This window comes from Ursus americanus, chromosome 31 (assembly GCF_024610735.1).
Source record: "Ursus americanus isolate L20-20 chromosome 31, mUrsAme1.1.p, whole genome shotgun sequence".
In the NCBI taxonomy this organism is placed as follows: Eukaryota; Metazoa; Chordata; class Mammalia; order Carnivora; family Ursidae; genus Ursus; species Ursus americanus.
Window position 1 is genome coordinate 16,221,917 of NC_142157.1, and position 20,656 is coordinate 16,242,572.

The 20,656-nt window shown below is 44.9% G+C and overlaps 1 long non-coding RNA gene across 1 annotated transcript in view; it reads right to left on the reverse strand.

Moving 5' to 3' along the window:
• Window positions 1-979: 979 nt before the first annotated feature.
• Window positions 980-20,656, reverse strand: part of LOC123786228 (uncharacterized) — a 37,355-nt gene continuing 17,678 nt past the window's right edge. Inside the window, exons 2-3 of the long non-coding RNA XR_006777919.2 lie at window positions 3,042-3,153; window positions 980-1,672 (exon numbers count right to left, since the gene is read on the reverse strand). This is a non-coding gene — a long non-coding RNA (uncharacterized LOC123786228). The remainder of the gene's footprint in view (window positions 1,673-3,041; window positions 3,154-20,656) is intronic.

Genomic DNA, 20,656 nt, shown 5'->3' on the forward strand with positions numbered 1-20,656 from the left:
GACCCTCCTTACTCCTCTGTACTTCGCAGACAGCTTTGCTTCTAGGAACCACTCATGCAAACTTCCTGTCTTCTGCTCACCTAATGCCAGCCAAATGAGATGGGGGGAAGGCAGAGTTTACAGAAAGCTGGATTATCAAAAATGAGAGAATATTTGCCCTGCTGGTTTCATTTGCAACCAGACTTTGCAACCCTACTAAGTAGGAAGCTTGGTGAATTCAGAGACGATAAATCTATCATTCCTTTGTGCTAATTCTGATTTTTAAACACACACACACAAACACACACACACACACACACACACACACACACACACAACCTCTTTAGAGACATATGGCAATTCAAGAAAGTTGGAAACCAAAGAACCTGACATTCTTGGAACAACAAATAAAAAGCTCCTTAAAAGTTAACAAGGCAAAGACGAATGTGGATTCTAACACGTGAAGTTAGTAAGTATTTTGTGATTTGGCTCTGCTGGAAGTTATTACACCAGAACAGAGCCAACGTGGAAACTTAGTTTGAGCTACAATTCCCAGTTAAAGAAATCTAAAATTAGTCACTGTGTAGTAATCTGGGCATGCAGTATTTCTAATGGACCACGAAGCAGACTGGTAATTAACTCTTGTTCTTTGAATGTCAGAAGACGTGAGACTGATGATACGCCAGGAGGCAGATTTGGAAAACATGGCTTATAACCAAGACCATTTATCGAAGGTTACATTTAAATACAACAAGTTCTAAAATGTATTAGTCATTTTAATTCATTAAATGTTTGATAGATTATTTCTTTGTTATACATGTTGAAAACTTCTCCTTCATCATTATTGCATATAATTTTTATATTCTTGGCTATATGGCCTTTTCTGGGAGAGACAAAATAAGCAAAGAGTTATGTTTTAATAATTTATTTGTTTAATTTATAAATTAGTAATAAATACATTTATTAACAAATATTGACACTAAATTGGTAGGCTGAATATCATAAAATAATTATAAAAACAACATTTTGCTTACTTTGCTAATTAATTAATTATAAATGTATTTGTCTATTAGTGAATGAATATTAATTTGGGAATCTGAACATATACAATGGTTGTAATTCACTTTATTTACTTCAGTCCTATTAAGCTGGAAACAGTTAAAAGCTTTTATATTAGTTTTCAGTATAAGAAATCATATTTCACAGATATTACCACTAGGTGGCTCAAGTGGCTAAAATAATATACATGCAGGAAAAAATCAAATATTCAAAGATTTATATCTCCTTCTGCGTCATACGCTTTATATGCCTCATACTTGAATTTTCTACAAATTTTGTGCTATTTACAGATTATCACTATTAACGCTACACATGGTAGACAATTACTTTAATACAGGTCATCATCACGTATGCCCTTTTTATGAAGGAGAAAGAGGATTAATGGACAAAATGAATGAGTTATGTTACTTGTCATAAAAATGTAATAATAAAATAAATTAAAATCCTACCAGCTGATTGAGAACACAATATTCAATGGGGTCTGAAGGGCTGGAGTCTTGGGTTGTATTTCATTTTAATTTATCCAGGCATTTCTAGAGATTACCTACTTTATTGCCTGGTAGTTGTGGTTATTAATGTCTCTTCAAGGCAAACAGCTTGCAGCCAGGGCTTGAGTTCTCTGTAGTCCGGGGACCTTGGAAAGCAAACCATTCTTCCTTAATAATTAGTTATTGAAATAAAGGATACTGCATCCATTTTATCAGACGGCTTGGGACCCTCTCCTCTTTCTGATACACAGAAAACAAGAGCAGAAAATGGTTACTTTCCCCCCCAACTTTAGTAAGCATCTTACAATTCTGTTCGTTGAAGATAAAGTGCCAGGAGGTGAAGAAAGAAGAGGTTGTCTACAAGCTGGAAAGGAAACTCTCTAGCCTATAGATTCTGTCAAAGAAGGAAACACAGAACAAGGACCTTAGAATAGGAGGGGCTTATAGATTTTCTAACCAAGAATTAATATTTATTTTGAAGATCTCTGGTTCTCTAGGCTTTCTTCATACCAACGGAAGCTCTTCCCTTCTCGTTTAAAAATTTAGGACCACTGAAATCTTAAAGAAATGCTCTTTCAAGATATTGGTTTTATCTTCGGATTAGTTGTCTCTACCCTTGAATTATGTATCATTATAACCACCAATAATCATAATTTCCATTCTGAAAGTTATTTAGTTGGCTCTACTTTAGGAGAGAAGTAAAATCCTCTATATGGGAGGAGCTTAAGTGGTGATTTTTCTTTTCTTTTCTTTTCTTTTTTAAAGATTTTATTTATTTATTTGACAGAGATAGAGACAGCCAGCGAGAGAGGGAACACAAGCAGGGGGAGTGGGAGAGGAAGAAGCAGGCTCATAGCAGAGGAGCCTGATGTGGGGCTCGATCCCAGAACGCCGGGATCACGCCCGGAGCCGAAGGCAGACGCTTAACCGCTATGCCACCCAGGCGCCCCTAAGGGGTGATTTTTCTAATTCTTAGAAGAGGCGAGTAGCATATTTTCCCTAATTTTCAGCCTCTGTAGAGGTATTTTAAAAATATTTTCCTTGGACATTTATTATCTGTCATTTGGAAGTACATGTAGGAAGCTGAGCTTGGCTTAAAAGAAAAGTATTGATTCTCCCTAAGGGAGCCATCACTCGGGTTCAGCTGCACTAACAGCAGGTCCCGATATTTTTATATTCGTACTCAGGCACCTGACATTTAGATTTTATTTGAATATGGAGTTGTAACTATAACATGAACTAGTGATCACATAGCTCTTAAACACTGAGATCTAATTACTTCTTTCCAAGCTTAACAACTATACTTGGTCAAAATTCTAACCAGTTAGCTTTTTGAGAAAGAGAATCTTATCTTCCCAAACTATGGCCATGAAGAGTTTCCACTGGGTAATTGAAAAAATAAATTAAAAAATAAATAAACAAAATGGCCAAGACAATAAAAGAGACTTAATGGCTTACATGACTGAATGCTAGAGATAGGGTCAGTTTCAGGGGTGATTTCACTCCGTTACTCACCAATGTCATCCAAGACCAGGTTAACTTCTGCTCTGTCTGCCCTTGGCCATGTCAACTTCACTTCCAGTGGTCCTCCCTTGGCTATCCACAGCTGCCTGCTCCCATTCATTATCTAAGGGTAAAGAAGATAGGAATCCAAAGTTTTTCCAGAAGAGAGAGGACACTTCTCTCCCAGCAGTTTCTCAGCAAGCATGGTCTGCAGGCTTACTGCCCACCCCTGATGCAGTAAGTCTGGCCAGGGAATGGGACCCTATTGTTATTTTAGGCCCAAGCTATATGCCCCATCTCAGTTGCCGGAAGTGAAATCGACTCCCCTCCCCCGCCCCCACTAAATGAGCCGCATGCAGGGGTATGGACACCAGTGGGAAAAGGAGGGCTCTTAAGGGAAAGGGAGACCATATCAGTTGCAGTGGGAGGACAGAGGAAGGGGTATACACAAACTCGTACACCTGACTATATACAGGGAACTCTGGAACCAAACTGCTTGAGTTTGAATGCTGGCCCTTCCACTTCTTAGCCATATGACCATGGGCAAGTCACTTGTCCTCTCTTGTCAAGTAACAGGTGGGTCAAGGATTTGCTTCATTGCTTATATCACAGGTTTTTTCTAAAATCCATGACCATTAAACCACGTATTTATTATATTCTTCCTTGTGATAGGCACTTAGAATTGGAAAGAACACAAAAGTGAGCAAAATCACGTTCTACTTCAAAGAGCTAGCAATTCAGGAAAGGACGTAAGAGCTCAGAAGTGGTGGTAAAAGATGAGACAAATTACATTTTAAAAATGGGTTTCCTGGGGCACCTGGGTGGCTCAGTCAATAAAGCGTCTAACTTTGGCTCCTCTCATGATCCCAGGGTCCTAGGATCAAGTCCCACATCCGGTTCCTTGCTCGGCCGGGAGCCTGCTTCTCCTTCTGCCTGCTGCTCCCCTCTGCCTGCTGCTCCCCTCTGCTCGTGTTCTCTCTTTCTCTCTCAAATAAATAAAATTAAAAAAAAAAGTTTCCCAAAATGCATTTTTTCTAATTAAATATTCTGTAACAGCAAGCATGGTTTCTAGTGTTTTACAAATCCCATATGAAACTGATATAATTTTTTCTGGATAGTCATTCATTAGTGAGAAATGTCAACAACAATTAATAATCAAACACTAAAACTACCAAACAGCGAAAACAACAACAGTTACCAAACTAATCAACTATAAAGTGTGTAAAATATAACGTTCTCAATTCCCTAATCTTTACGATAATGGAGAAGAGCACAGGTGAGGACTGTTCAAAACTCACTGGAATTTTTCCTTGGAAGTGTTTTTGTGCTTACAGGAAGTTGATGTCTACGAGGTCACAAAACGAAACCTAGGAAGTTGCCATTTCCCGGCCCCCACTCTGGCTCTCCTGGAGTGGGAACAGACAGATTTCCTTTGTCCTAAATAGAGTTTCTTCTCTTGGTGCAGAAGTGAAGCTAAAATTTTGCTTTTCAAACACCCTGAATGGGTTAAGAGTGTGTCAGCAAAGTAATTCAACAACATCACCATCAGGGGGCGCTCCTGCGCCTTTCAGTCCGCCCAGGTTGACCTCCCTCCTTTCATTTCAGGGTGGCTCCGGGGCTCCGGGGCACCGCAGAGCTCGCAGGCACTGCTTTCCTTCCAGTTCCAAATCCTCAGAATTTTAAACATCCTACTTTCTACTTAATGTTTTCCCCATTGTTAAAAAAATATAATCACAGTAAGATAACAGCTCTGCCAAAAGGGATAGTCCAACTGAATTAATCCCAGATGGAAGGTCTGTGTTATCTTTGCTCTAAAAAAGCAGATAAAAATGTTCATCGCCATTTGTATTCACTGATACTACTGGTAACTTCTTCACACCGTTTTGGAAATCCGTAAGTGAAATCTGCAGGGTGGGAGACAGAGGTGATGCTCGTGAGCCTGTAGGGTCTTTCAAGTGGGATGTGCGCAATGGTGCTAACTGGCCTTTCTGCCCAGCTGTGAGAGCCCAGGGCACAGAGCTTGACCGTGTCCCCAGGCTGTGGCTCAGATGAATACCTCCAACAGAGCACGCTCAGTCGATTTCAATGTTTCTAGAAGGTCTGTAAACCAACCCATAGATATGAACAAGAAAACAATGATATGAGAGATAAAAACCACAGCACTGAGGTGGAGATGGGAGAAAACTGCGCCTGAAACATTATCTCAAGAAGGGAGTGGCTAGGCCGGACTCACTCAGAGCTAGAACAACCGGTACTGGAAAAAGAAAAAATTCACAGCATTTCGGAAATGAGAGTTGCTCAAGACCGACTGGGTCCTCCTGGGTCAACCCTTTATTTTACAGGTGAGAAGAGAGGTCCATACAGGGAAACAACTTGCCTACTGTCCTCTCAGCCGTTAGAGGCGAAGGTGAGACAGTAAATAATTTCACACCCCACACACACCCCTACACACACACACACACATATCCCACACACACCCTTACACATCCCCCCCCCACACACACCCCTGTGAGTCCCAACTGCTCCATGTACCAGTGGCCACTGGGATGGCCCAGGCATCCGGAGTAGGCCTGACTTGTCAGAAGAGAGGGTTCTTGAAAAACCAAAGCACCACCTCAGAGTTCATGTCAGAGTTTCACGGATTATTTCCGGGGCTGGGGCAAATGGCTCAATGTCCAGTTAGAAATACAAAACAATAAAATAAATAAATAAATAAAATGTCATCAGTCAGAAATAAGGTTCTTCCCATTCACACTTTGCCCCGACGCACCAAAGTCCAATGTGGGAGACCCCGTCCAAAGCCCCTACAAAGCCAGGCCAAGAAAGGGCCCAGTTTCTCAGAATGCTTCCTTTAGGTGTTCTGAGGATTCTTGGCCCCTAGACTGGGACGCCTGGGTGGCTCAGTCGGTGAAGCGTCTGCCTTCTGCCTTCGGCTCAGGTCATGATCCCAGAGCCTTGGGATCGAGTCCCACATCGGGATCCCCACTCAGCAAGGAGTCTCCTTCTCCCTCTTCCTGCCACTCTCCCTGCTTGTGCCCTTAATCTCTCTCTGACAGGTAAATATATAAAATCTTAAAAAAATAAAATAAAAGACCTAGATTATTAGAAACACTTTGCCAGTGTCATGTAAGTTTAAATAAGGCCTCTGGACGAGGAAAAAAGGTATCACCACACCCACGTATGAGATTTGACACAAGGGACGACATGTGGCAGGAACCAGCAATCCTATCAAACTCCCTAGTCACATGATTTTCTCACATTCTACTTCCACTCTATCCATTAAATACTTACACACTCCTAACTGTACAGGAACAACCTAGAAGATGGTCATTTCTAATAGACGCTGAAGCAAGTTCACGCATTCCGGCTATCGCTCGATCCTGGATTGATGATATTCACCAAGCGGTCGGCGTATCAGGCACTGCGCTTTTAATAAGATGAATAAGAAACAATCCTTCCCTCCCGGACCTCCAATTCCAGACAGGGTGGTAAGAGAAGAAATCAATGACTACGTTGCAATGAGCAAGTGCTTTAAGCAGGAGGATGACGGTAGGGCCGGGGGCACAGGGGAGTGAGGGAATCCTGATACGTGGGGGGCGTTCATTCAATTAGAATTCTGGCGCCAAAGACTCCCGGTGGACTCATTTCGTAAACTAAAAAGTCACGTGATTTTCTCTTTAATGGTAAAATCTCCAACAGCATTAATTCCAAATTTCCCTGGTTAGTACTTAGCAAACAGAATTAGAATTGAATTTTACTTCTCCCTCCTTCTCTCCACCTCTTTGAACCCAACAAGACCCATATCTTGTTCCCTATAAGAAAATGCCCTTATCAATTAGCACGATTATACATGATAGCCTGAAATAAATAATTTCCTTATATGGTCAGAAAACTGGAAATACTTACAGTTCAACTGTTCTCTAGTTATCAGAAGACTTTCTTTCCAAAGATGGTTATATATATTTTTTAAATTTTTTGTGAAGAGGCACTTGGCTCGCTCAATTGGAGGAGCATGGGACTCTTGATCTCAGGGTCATGAGTTCGAGCCCCATGTGGAATATAGAGATTACGTAAATAAATAAAACTTTTCTTTTTGGGGTGGGAGAAAGAGACAGATTGCGAGTGGGGGGGGGGGGTTGCAGACAGAGAGAGAGAGAATCTTAAGCAGGCTGCCAAGGTTCCATGACCCTGAGATCATGACCTGAGCCAAAATCAAGAGTCAGATGCTTAACTGACTGAGCTTGGCCAGGTGCCCCAATAAACAAAACTTTTTAAAAAATTAATGAATATATAAATTTTTTGTTGAATCCCACAACGGGGAATTTGGAGATAACATAGACTGACTTCCCCACTTTTAGTCCAGTAAACTGAGACCAGTACTGATTGAATGAAACAGCCAATCTCGTAAAATTAGCATTAGAAGGTACTTGCAACCTTTAATTATTGTCATTGTCGGCAGAACTCCTGGCCACTACCTCTCATTCACTCAAGGTTTAAGAGCCCACACACTTTTGACAATACTCCTGCCATCATTCTTGGGGATTTCGATACCCCCTATGGAAGATAAATTTAACTCATCAGCCTCCTGATCTTGGACTCTTCACCAGCAAGGATCTGGTTCCTTCTCACCCAGTCACCCCCTCTCCGTGCTCACACCTTAATCCCCACCATTACCAACAAGTGCATCCCATCCAAAGTCCCACTTTCAGACCCCCCACTTCTCCTCCCGCCAGCTCACCCTCTTTACACCCCAACTCCAACAGTGTTTGACCCTACTGGCTCCTCATTTTCATTGTTCACTCCCCCTCTCCCATCCTCACTTCTCTTCACACTTGGCTCAAATTCCATGGTCAACATTGTAAGCACGATTTTGCAGACAACCCCCAACGTCATTTAATCACTCCTTTACTTGCAACTGCCTAAAACCTCCAACCTTGACCACATCTGACTCTCTCTCCCCATTCCTCACCTGCACCTGTGCAGCTAAGGAAGACATACTCATGCCGGCTGCTCGTTCTGGAAAATCACGACCAAAGCAATAGGTTGGCCCTCAGGCTGCCTGCCAATTCTTGGCTGCTTTTGTCAAATCTACTCTCCCAAACAAATATTCCACAACTACTTCTCTCTTCTCAAACCTCCCTCACCCCTTGCTCTCTGCAACATCAGCCTACTGCTTCTTATTTCAATGAGAAAAAATAAAATCCCTGTCCACAAATCCACTAATTTTTTGCACAAGCTATATGCCTTGTCCTCCCTTTTGTAACAATGAACTTGGTCTTTGTGCATTAGATCCCACCCCCTCTTTCCTACACAGCAACTTCAACTCTGCAAATATCCCCTTTCTCCTATTTCATCAACTTTTTCTCTCTCTACTTAATCATCTCTATCAGCATTTACACATGCTTCCATCTTAAAATATCTCTATTGTCCCCCCATTTCCCCCTTTCACCTATGACGGCTACAGGAGCAAATCCAATCATTAATTTTTATTCGTTTTCCTCCTTATCGGCAGGATTTGACACACATGACCATGCTTCCTTCTTAAAGTATTTCTTCTCTTGGTTTCTGAACAACGCACTCTTGTTCTCCTTCATCCTTGGCCACTCAGTCTCAACCTCTCTGATGGATCCTCTTCTTGCCAACTTATAAATGCTAACAAGTCCTAGGGCTTTCTTTCTGGACCTCTTTGACCACTTCTGCGATGATGTCAGTCTGCTGGCCTCAAATCTACATGCTCACGACTCATTAACTTATACATCCCGTCCTACCCTGAACCCCAGGCGTACCTATCCAATCTACATTTCTACTTGGAGGTTAGCTTAAGCTTTTCCAAAACAGAACCCTAGCCCTCCCCCAGAAGAAGCCATGAATTGTCCTCCTTTTCTTCCCCATCTTAGTAAATACCAACTTGGTTCATTTGGTTGTTTGGGACAAACCCTAGAACTCCTTCGTGATGTATTTTTCTCTGTCATTGCAGCTCACATCCAATCTATAAGTAGATCTTGTTGACTCTACTTTCAATCCATTTCCAGAATTCTATCAATCCCCATCACCTCCAGCTTACCCCCCTGCACTATATATAAGAGCAGTCTCTTAGCTGCTCTTCTTCTTTCAGTCTTGCCTTCCTAGAATTTTTTCCCCCACAGAACAACCAGACTGAGCCATTTAAAATAAACTTTAGGCACACCCAGGTGGCATAGTCAGTTAGGTGTCCAACTCTTAATCTCAGCTCAGGTCTTGATCTCAGGGTCATGAGTTCAGTCCCTATGTTGGGTTCCATGCCCCGCATGGAGGCTACTTAAAAAAATAAAATAAAATAATATAAAACAAAATAAAATAAAATAAAATAATATAAAACAAAATAAAATAAAATAAAATAAAATAAAATAAAATAAAATAAAATAAAATAAAATAAAATAAAATAAAATAAAATACAGGTTTAGTGAATTGTATTACTTCTTTGGTTCAGTAAACCCTTTCAACAACCTCTGTATCTCTCAATGTAAAATTGATTTTAATGATGGTAATTGGTTATAATGATTTCTAAGCTCCAACATATCTGACTTCATCACCTACATTTCTCTGTTCTTCAAATTCACCAAGCCTGTCCCTCTTCTAGGGCTTCTCAATTATTTTTTTTTTCTGTTGTCTGGACAGCCCTTTCCTCAAATAGCCAGATCCCTGGTGGAATGTTATCTTTCCAGAGTAGCTAACCCGGACTTCCCATCATCTGCTGTGGGAACTGTCCCCTAACTGGTGATGTACACAAATAACTATTATCTCTTATGATTCTGGGGGTGGGAGGTCTCAGCTGGGAGGTTCTCGCTTGGCGCACTTGTGCAGTTGCCGTCAAATGGAGGCTGAAGCTGGAATCGTCTGAAGGCTTCTTCATTCAGGATTCTGGTGTCTCTCCCAGAGCTAACCTGGGCTTCCCCACAGCACAGTGGTCTCAAGGTTGTCAGAATTCGACGTGGGGGGGCAGGTGTTCCATTTCAAGAAGCAGGAAGGGGCTAAGCGCCAGATCTCTTTAAGCCCGGGCTCAGAAACTAACATAGTTTCACTTTGGTTATGTTCTGCTGGTCTAAGCAGTCTCAGAGCACCCCTCACTTCGCAGGACAGAAGGTGATAAAGATCCCATTTGTCTCTAGAAGGAGGGTCAGAGACTGTGCAGCCATGTGGTAGCCAGCCTCCAAGATGGCTGTCCATGAGCCTCTCCTCCTAGCACAGCCAGCCTTGGGTGGTCCCCTCCCGCGCCGAACCTGACCGACCTGTGTAACCAACAGAATACTATGGAAATGACAGTGTATGTTTCGGATACTGGGTCATACAAAACATGGGGCTCATGCTTTGATCTGTTTTGGATCACCTTCTCTGAGGGAAGCAAACTGCCATGCTATAAGGCCATGAAGCAGCCCTATGGAAAGGTCCACATGGAGAGGACTAAGGCCCCGCCAACCCCAGACCTAGCCACCCTTTCAGATGGCGGTCACCTCAGCTAACATCTTGACTGCAAGCTCCTAAGAGGCTCTGAGCCAGAACCACAAGGCTAAGGTGCTCTGAAATTCCTCACCCACAGAAACTGTGTGAGGTAACAGTTTATTATTGATTTAAGTTTAGGAGAAGTTACACAGCAATAGTGATGATTTAGCAATACACCGTGCTTTTGGCAATAACCTCCCCTACCAAACCCCTAGCACTCTTTTTTTTTTTTAACGATTTTATTGATTTATTTGGGACAGAGAGAGAGAAAGAGAACACGAGCAGGGGGAGAGGGGCAGAGGGAGAGGAAGACTGAGAAGCAGAGCCCCCACTGAGCAGGGGGCCCAACCCTGGTGTCACCCAGACACCCCCACCTAGCATGCTTAATCTCTCTCCCCTACTGTATTTTTCTCCATTGCATTTATCACCATCTGACATAGTACATATTTTATTTATTTGTCTCCTTCCCCTTCTACCCTCCAGAATGTAAACTTGAACAGAAAAAGGATTTTGTTTGTATTTTTCACTGTGATATTCTCAGTGCCTATAACTGTGCCTGGTACATAGTAGACACTAAATTAAATAAACCATATTACTCATTCTCTTTGTCATCAACATGTATTTATGATTGCTGACTACTTAAGACAGCACATTATTACCCAGTGATTTACTGTAATAATCATTTATTTAACAAATAGTTACCAAATGCAGTTATAATAATAGGTGGTATTACCTGAGTGCTTACCATGACAGATAATCCAAATACAATATATGCATTGCCTCACTTGATTCTCAGAACAACCTCGTGACAGCTATTATCAAGGGTCTAATGCTGTACATACTGAGCTCGAGCTGCCTGGGAGATGGCCAAGTGGAAAGGTCAAGTGGGCAACTGGATTATGAGTCTGGAATCAAAGCAGAGGTCCAGGGTGTGGAAAGAAATTTGGGAGTTACAAAAACATTGGATGGCATTTAAAGTCATGGAACTGAATAAACTCCCTCAGGAGGAAGCATGGTTAGAGAAGAGAAAATGTTTGCTGGAGAATCACTGAGGTATTGTCATATTTAGCAACCCAGAGGATGGGGAGGGGGGAGCACAGGAGACTGAGAAGCACTCGCCAGCAAGGAAGAAAGGAAATCAGGAGCTTACAGTGTCTTGGGAGCTGAAAGAATATATTTCAAGGAGAAAGTGATCAACTGTGTCAAATGCGGCTAAGAGGTCAAGTCAGATGAGGACAGAGAAGGGGCCATTAGACCTACAATGTGAAAGCCTTTTTGGTGGGGGGGGGGGCAGGAAAGAAAGATAAACTGCAGTGAGGGCAAGGACAGGAAAAGAAGATATTAAGTCCAGACAACTCTTCTGTACTTTGCTCCTGAGAGGTACAGAGAAATGTGCCGTACCTAGAGGGGGTTGTGGTGTCAAGAGAGGCATTTTAAGATGGAAGAAAGGACAGCATGCTTCTCCTTTTTTTTTTTTTTTTAAGGTTTTATGTATTTACTTGACACAGAGAGAGAGAGGGAGAGAGCGAGCAAGCATGACCAGGGGAGCAGCAGGCAAGGGGAGAAGCAAGCTCCCCGTTGAGCAAGGAGCCCTATGGGGGCTCAATCCCAGGACACTGGGATCATGACCTGAGCCGAAGGCAGGCACTTAACAATTGAGCCACCCAGGCATCCCGAAGACAGCATGTTTCTTTGCGGATAGTATTAATATATTAAACAAGAATCCGTTGATTATGCGTAAGAGACTGCAAACACTGAACAGTTTCCCTGAGTATGCAGGAGGGGCTAGGACCTACTACGTAACAGGGGTATGGAGTATGACGTTGGATAGAAACCAAGACAGTTCTTCCATAGGATCAAGAGGACTATATGGGCACAGATGGAAATGGGAACATGTGGAAAGTTTTCTCTTTGTTCCTATTCCCTCAATAAAATACCAGTCAGCAGAAGGGGAGAGGGAGAAGATATTGGGAGTTTGAAGGGAAAAGAGAAAGCGTGGAAGAGTTACCTAAACAGGTGGGAAGGAGACAGACTATATGACCATGGTCGTCATGACCTACAGTCCTACGACCTCACTGAAGTGTCATGCTATGGTATGAATGTCCCCAAAATTGACAGGTTGAGATCGCACTGTCCGATGTCACAGGGTTAGGAGGTAGGGCTTGGGGAGGTGCTTAGGTAATGAGGGCGGAGCTCCTCCCACTCTCCTTCCACCGTGCGAGGCTACAGCCAGAAGGCACCAGCTACAGGCCAGGGAGAGACCTCTCACCGGAGCATGACCGTGCTGGGTGCCTTGATCTCAGACCCTCCAGCCTCTAGAGCTATAAGCGAGAACCGTCTGTGGTTCAGACACCACCCAGTCTGTGGTATCTTGTTTTAGCAGCTGTCATGGACTACAACAGTCCATGAATTGAGCAAGCATGTTTTTCTCTAGCCCTGTCCAGCTGCAAGGGGTGAAGAGCTGAACTTTTTACCAGGGAGAAACAGCGCAACGGATGATGGGTGCACGTGTGGATTGTCAGCTGGACCAAGAACGGACAGAGGGAAAGCGAGATTTGAGGTCCCAACAAAGTCAAAGAAGTTTTGGAGTTAGAATCCCAGAGGAAATGAGTTGGCCAGATACAAGATGATGACTAGAGAGGGGAGATGCTTAAAATGGGAACTTTGGATGGAATAGAATCGCTGGTAACAACAAAATCAAGACAACAAACAAGGGGAATGTGAGGAGGAAGGGTGGGACCCAAAGCCATTCCAGGAGGAGAGGTGACAAACTGGGAGATCAAAGAGTTAAGAGCATGGACATTTATACCAGAAGAATGATGTTGTGTTAAAGCTGTGAACTTGTGTTAACAGAGTTAGTGTGCCAGGGGCTAAAGTCCTCAAGGAATGGGCAGGAATGACCCATGGTCTGCAACAAGGAGCAGCACGGGGTGTCAGTGTCCCCGGATAGGAGAATCGGGGCTCAGAGTAGTAGGGTAGAGGGGAGGAGAAAGGTCTGGAAGGGGCAGTATGGGGAAAAGGAGGCTACCCACCCACTCTTTGTGCCCAAGGGGATACAGGGTATAGGCAAGAAAAGAGCATTCTTTGGAAGGTGTGCCGAGGAAGCAGGGGCCTCAGGGAAGGACAAGGTGTCACTCAGAGCACGAAGAGCACCATTCTTTATGGTTAGAGAAGAAGTTGCAGATATGGAGAAGTGACTATAGTGAACTCCAAAAAGCCCGAGTATCAGGGGTTGGGGGAGGGGCAGGTGATTGGGAAACCGTGCCCCATAGGGTTAATGAGGTTAAAACTGTCACCATCCAGGCCTTTGCTGACCCCATCCCCTTCTTCACAGGAATGTGAACCTTATCTTTTAGAGGCAAACAAGAGGAAGGACTCTGGAGGCGTAGACCAGTTCGAGCTCAACCACTGACTGACACCTGTGCAGACGGACCACGGAGCGTCCGACCCTTACGTCTACCTCATTACCAGGTTACATCCCCACCCGAGGACGAGCACAAGCTTCGCCGACAGAACACAGGACATATGCAGAGGCATGTTTTCCAAGCACACCTGTGCAACCCTACGCCCGCCTTTACCTGTGACCACAAAACTCCCCTTTCTGAATATTCAGCCTGACCCCAAATAAAAGAAACCCACTCACCCCACCCGGGGAGTCATGGCTTTGGAAGTTGCTCCCCACCATCTCCTGCTTTGCTGCAAACAGAGTTTCCTCTGCAGGCCACCTCCGCCTGGTGTAGCCAGCGTCTGCCTGTCACTCTGCAAGGAGTGAACTCCCGTTAGTTCAGTTGCCACTGGGACCAAAAGGGGCATGTTCAGAGCTGCACGGAGATGAGAATCCAGGGATCGAGGAGGCCCTGGACGCCCTGAGGCACGTCCTGCTAAGGGTGCTTGGCGTGGACAAGGGGTGGTAAGGGCTGCCAGTGCTGGGCCCAGGCCCCCAGCTCAGCACCCAGGCACACACCCAGTGATGAGCTTTCCTGCCCAATGTCACATTCCTTTCTGGGCTCACTCCCCGCCACACACACACACACACACACACACACACACACACACGCGCACACACACGCGCACACACACACACACACACACGCCAGTAACTGGTCAAAGAGGAGGTGTGGATGCCTGGCCCCATGGCCCACCTTGTGCATGGCCACCCCGAAAGTCACGACACTTCAGAGCTCTCCCAACACGGCAGGATCTGTGCAGGCCTCTACTTCGCCTGCACTGTGTGGGCCCCCTTCTACTGCCTTCCCTGCCCCCTCCCCCCAATGCTGAAGGCAGGCCCCAAGTGAACCGCCTGTGCTCAGCTCTCCTCACAGAACTCCAGCTGTGACGCCAGGGAAGTGGTGACATGAAGGCCCCCGAGTCTCAAAGCAGAGAGTGAGGAAAGGCTGGCAGTGTCCCAAAGGAGAAGGGCCAGGAGGGGGAGTCTTGCCAGGAATCCGCAGGCTCTGAGGTTCCCTTTTCCACCCCAGGACACATAGAAATCTGAGGCTGTACTTCCTGTACAGTCCTACTCTCTGACGCGCTTAAGGGAAGAGAAGACAAAAATGATGAGCCTTTCTGCCCTGAGGCCTTGGTAAGTCTCCATGTTTATACTGAACCCTTAACAAAAGCCGAAGAGCCACTGTAACAGACCGTATTATTGTCGAAGTGTTCTCTGAATTCCTAACCAGGCCTTTCCCTCCCGCAAGTCTCTGCCAGAGAATATACTTCCTTCCCCAGACTTGGCCTTGTGACTTGCTTGGCCAATGAAACATGAGGGAAACACGAGTGGAAGTGACAGGGGCCATCAGAGTTTGAGACAGGGCAACCGAAGGGACCCCATGAAAGAAAAAGCTGGGTTTTTTTCCCCTTTGCTTCTTTTTCTGCTTCTATTCTTGCTAGGACCTGCACCCCCCCCCCAACTCAGGTGTTAGTGTATGTCCCCCTTGTAAAGGTCAAAGAGTTAACGATTTCTTTGGAATCTTCCAGCATGACAGATAACATCTAAGGAGTGACCGGGCTGGTCGTCATAACTTTCGAAGACCGCTGACGGTAAATGCCTTGACACCAAGACCCCTGGCTTCCGGGAATGAGTACTTATGAAGGACACTTGGCCCCTGTCCTTGCTCTGACCAGTTCCTGGATGCCTGAGAGGACACGTGCATCAGACCACAATTGCCAATAAAAACCCCAGACCCCAGGTCAAGAGGACTCTCACGCTCCTTTTCCTTCCCGGGTCTCCCGAATGGCCCGTCTGTTACCTGCTGTCTCTCCATCTTCAATATAAACTCTGCGTTCTTCTGCTGCCAGCTCCCATTGCATTTCCACCCTGCGTGAAGCCAACAGCCCTCTTGGCTGTCCTGCGGGACACCCTCTGGGTCCCCAGACAGCATCAGTTTCAGGAACGATCATGATTCTGCCTTCTCTCTTTTCCCTTTTCCCTAAATCAGCACTAACCCATATGGGGGAGCTGCTCCTTCAGCCCACACCCTGGAGTGAACCGTCAAAGCTTAACCCTCAAAAATGGCATCAGGTGAGTAAAAAGTGGCCCTCTGTGGTAAGCCACCGAGGTTTTTGGATCTCTGCCACTTGCACCATAACGTAGCCCCAGTGAATTAACACCTAGACACCTACAGCAGGGTCTGCAAATACTGCAAAAAAACCGGACCGGCTTTGCAGACCCAAGAGTCTTTCAGGACTGTGGGACTCCACCATTATCATGCAAAAGCACTCAGAAATTACAGGCAAAAAAATGACCGCGGCAATATCCCAATAAAACTGTCTTTACAAAAACAAGCATCAGACCCAATCTGACCCTCAGGGAGAACTGGAGAGAGAACCCTCAGGAAGCCCCTTAAGTAATTTAGCCAATGGCTAAAAAATTCCACAGGCAACTGCCTAAAATCACATGTTAATTTTACCCGGCCCGTATTCTTTTCGTAAGCTTTGTATTAAAGAAGATAGAGAATGTACCTTGTTGTATTAGTTCCATTAAAAAACAAAATTCAACCAAGTAAATTTGATGATCCCACCGGCTCTAGGAAACAATTCGTGAATTGGGCAGCACCCCAGCAAGCCAACAGAGGGGAGCCCAGAGGCGTGGTATGAACATGGAAGGTTTTTATAGGAAGGAGGGTGGGGCAAGAACATTATTAGCAAAAGAAAAGAAAGGGTTGTTTCAAGCCAGATCCCCTTCCCTGAGGGGGAAGGGCAGAGGGTTTTGTTATACGGATGACCTCCTCTCCTTCTGCGGGATGGAGAAGGACCAGAGACGGAAAGCTCTTGGGTGAGTATCAGGAAATTCCTGACTGACCAGTTAAGACTTCTATTTCTGGGGTACAATTAGATTAGGCATTGAGCCCCGGTTTACTGACTTGGGCCTTCACTTAACTGATGCCGTTTGGGGCCTTTTAACAGTCCCGAGAGCCCATTTATTAAATAAGACTGAAAATGGCTGGAAAGACACAGGATGGCAGATTTAATATTTCTTGATGGGAAGGGAAAAAAGCACAAGAAATGCTCTCTCTGCTTACACAAAGTCTTCAAAAGCAATTGGGAAGACACAGAAAAAGAAAATCAGAAAGGAGAGAGAATCTGATGAAGTAGGAATAAAGAGAAGCTAGAAATCCTATATCCGATGTTTGGCGGAAACCAGCTAGAAATCCTATATCCGTTGTTTGGATTTTTTTTCTCCCAGCTGCAGGACCAGAAAATATGCTTGTTCCTCTACTGCCACCTTCAGCTTTTTCAGGATCCTGGCTTTATTTTTGCAAGACCCACCCATGGTTAAACCACCCAGGATCCAACAATTTCGAGAGATTATTTTGCCGAAACCCACAGGGGTTCAAAAAGGCAGGACACGAGTCAAGGATACTTTGAAGGGGCAGGGTGTGGTAGGGCAGGAGGACAAGATCAAAGACTGAGGATAAACAGGGGCCAGGGTTAACACTGGGATGGGGGAGACACTGAACGGGGGCGGGGGGGGCGGGGGGGTTCAGGGACAGAGGTCGTATGGAGACAGAGCCGACGTCTAGAAATTAAAGAACCAGAGTTTGCATGCCCCTTGGGCGGTTCCACAAGCGTGGTGTGGTAAACTGATAAACTATTAATTAGGACTGAGATCTGGAGGTATGAAATGCAAGCAGAATGGCGGCATGACAGACAATTCTGGAAAGATCTGGGGTGGAAAATCAGGCCTGATGATCTCCCCTGCCCTTTATCAGGCCAGTCAGGGAATCAGTGGTCTTAAGGTCACGGGCATAGTCTTTTCATAAATTAGCCAAATCCACTCTGTCATTGTGATGGGGTTTGGGAATATAGGTGAAGTTCAGTGGGGTGGAGTCCAGAGCCTACGACCAAGAAAGAATTCTTGAGACGTCTTGGGTGCAAAATGGTGGTTTATTAAACTCGGGGACAGGACTTGTGGGCAGAAGGAGCTGCTGGGGGGGGGGGGCCGATTATAAACTAGGGGTTTGGGGGAGGTAAGCATAAGGGAGGTTTCAAAAGGATTTTCATATGTTAAAGAAGACTCACGGATACCGGAGGCCTTGCCATTGTAAAGCTAAGGTTTTGTTCCCTCTAGCAAGGCATTCACATGAAGATAGTTGGGAACTTCCTGAAGGAACATTACACTCTGCCTGCTTCAAGTATCTGTCAATGGACCATGAGAGACTATGGACTCTGGGAAACAAACTGAGGGCTACAGAGGGGAGGGGGGTGGGGGAATGGGATAGATTGGTGATGGGTAGTAAGGAGGGCACGTATTGCATGGTGCACTGGGTATTATACGCAACTAATGAATCATCGAGCCTTACATCGGAAACCGGGGATGTACTGTATGGTGACTAACATAACATAATAAAAAATAATTATTAAAAAAAAGTATCTGACAGTGCACTGCAGGTTGTAAGGACATTTAATTGTATCCACATTTCCTTCTGGAAGCTAGGATATTGATAGAAAGGCTTTGTTCTTGTAGATCGCTAACCGAGGGAAACTCGGGTCTTGCAGGATTGTGATCTCCATAAGTTAACTCTTTGTTTTTCCTTTTCTTAGCTTTGGGGCAGCCACGAGTGCCTGAGTAATGTCACATACATCCCATCTGGGGGGGAGGGTTGGGGGGTGTCAGATTCTGCTTTGTCCTCAGCTTGTCTTCTGCTCCCTCATCGACTGCATTATGGTTACCTGTTTAAGGGTCTGTCCACGTTGTGAGCAACTCGAGGCAGAAATGTCTTTTTTCACCATCCTAAACCCAGCGTTGATTATAGCAACTGTCCAAAAGTTAGCGCTCAGTGAATTCGTGTTGAAATAAGTTGTTTCCTTTCAATACTAACACCAACAATTTCCTAAATTTCTTGTAGGAAGTTGTCAGTTCGTTGGCACAGGGATGGAGAACGCTTTGTCCTGGGAATCTCTGAGTGCCAGGCCTGCATCCTAAAGCTACCTTTCTTCATTTCAGTCCCCGGTTTGCATTCCGCTGCCCACCAGCACGGAGCCCAAAACGAATGGTCAAAGTTTCGCTCTAATCATGGCAGTTAGAAGGTGCATTTGGTTTCGTGCTGAGCCCATGCTGAAAATCAGGCTATGGCCTCTCTGAGCCTCTCCCAGTTGGTGGGCTTCCGGAGCACAGGAAATGCCCGTTGTCACCCTCTCACGGCATCTCTTCCTGGCAAGTCAGGCCCAGGCCAGGCGTGGGTGAGGGAGGCCACTCACGAGGTGTCCATTGTGATCTACAACATCTAAGTTATTCAGAAGGTGAGATGCTTTTGCTTCTAAAAATAACAGTGTGGGGCGCCGGGGTGGCTCAGTCGGTTAAGCGTCTGCCTTCGGGTCAGGGTTCTGGGATCGAGCCCCACATAGGGTTCCCTGCTGGGTGATGAGTCTGTTTCTCCCTCTCTCTCTCCCCCTCCACCTGCTTGTTCTCTCTCTCTCTCTCTCTCTAATAAATAAATAAAATCTTTTAAAAAATTAAAGAAAAAATAAAAATAACACTGTACATAATAGGAGTGGCTGTGTTATCAAGGGAATAAGAATTAAACCGGGGCACCTGGCTGGATCAGTTGGTGGAGCATGTGACTCTTGATCTCGAGGTTGTGGGTTCGAGCCCCACGTTGAGTGTAGAGTTTACTTAAAAACTAAAATCTTTTTAAAAAATTAAACAAAAACCAGGATAATTAAATGGAACAGTTTATTATGAAAGATAGCCATGCCTGTTGTATCCCTAAGTTTTGCTTTCTTTTATGATTGAGAACACTTCACTTGGCTAACGCACATGCAATTCCCTTCTTTTGTTTTTAATGGAGATAAAATCAACATATAACACTGCGTAAGTTTAAGGTATACACAGTGTTGATTTGATATACTTATTTATTGCCTTATGATTCTCATCATAGCCTTAGCTACACACTGCAATTCCCTCTTTACTCAAGTCAGAGGTCACTCATCCAGGATCCCTTCCTGACCCTCTCCCCCACGTTCCCACACTTGGATCTGTGCCCCGACTCCATCCATGTGACACTCGTCTATTGTACGGACCTCCAGCACCACCCTGCGGATTCCTTCAGGGCAGGAGCTATTTTTTAATTACCTCTGTGACTTAACCCAAGCACCTGGTAGACTCTGATTAAGTGTTTTGTTTTGTTTTGTTTTAAAGATTTTATTTATTTATTTGACAGAGAGAGAGACAGCCAATGAGAGAGGGAACACAAGCAGGGAGAGTGGGAGAGGAAGAAGTAGGCTCTCAGCAGAGGAGCCCGATGCGGGACTCGATCCCAGGACTCCGGGATCACACCCTGAGCCGAAGGCAGATGCTTAACAACTGAGCCACCCAGGCACCCCTGATTAAGTGTTTTTAAATTCAGCATTCATTCATTGAAGATTTATGGAGTCAAAGAAATCACAAATTTATTCCTAGGGAACCTGGCGGCTTTGCTGTCCTGTTCCTCAACTCAACTATGAGAGAAGCGAAGTGGTCCCACAGACTTCTCTATCACCATTGGCTGTTGGGATCCCATGGACCTCTCAGGCATTGGTGAGAGAGATGTCAAAGAAGCCGTGACGATGCATTAATGGATATTCGCCCTTCTGTCGTCACACTCAAGGGATGCCATTTGTGGTTTCAGAGCCACTTCACGAGAGCTTAAGGCCATGGGAAGAGCAAT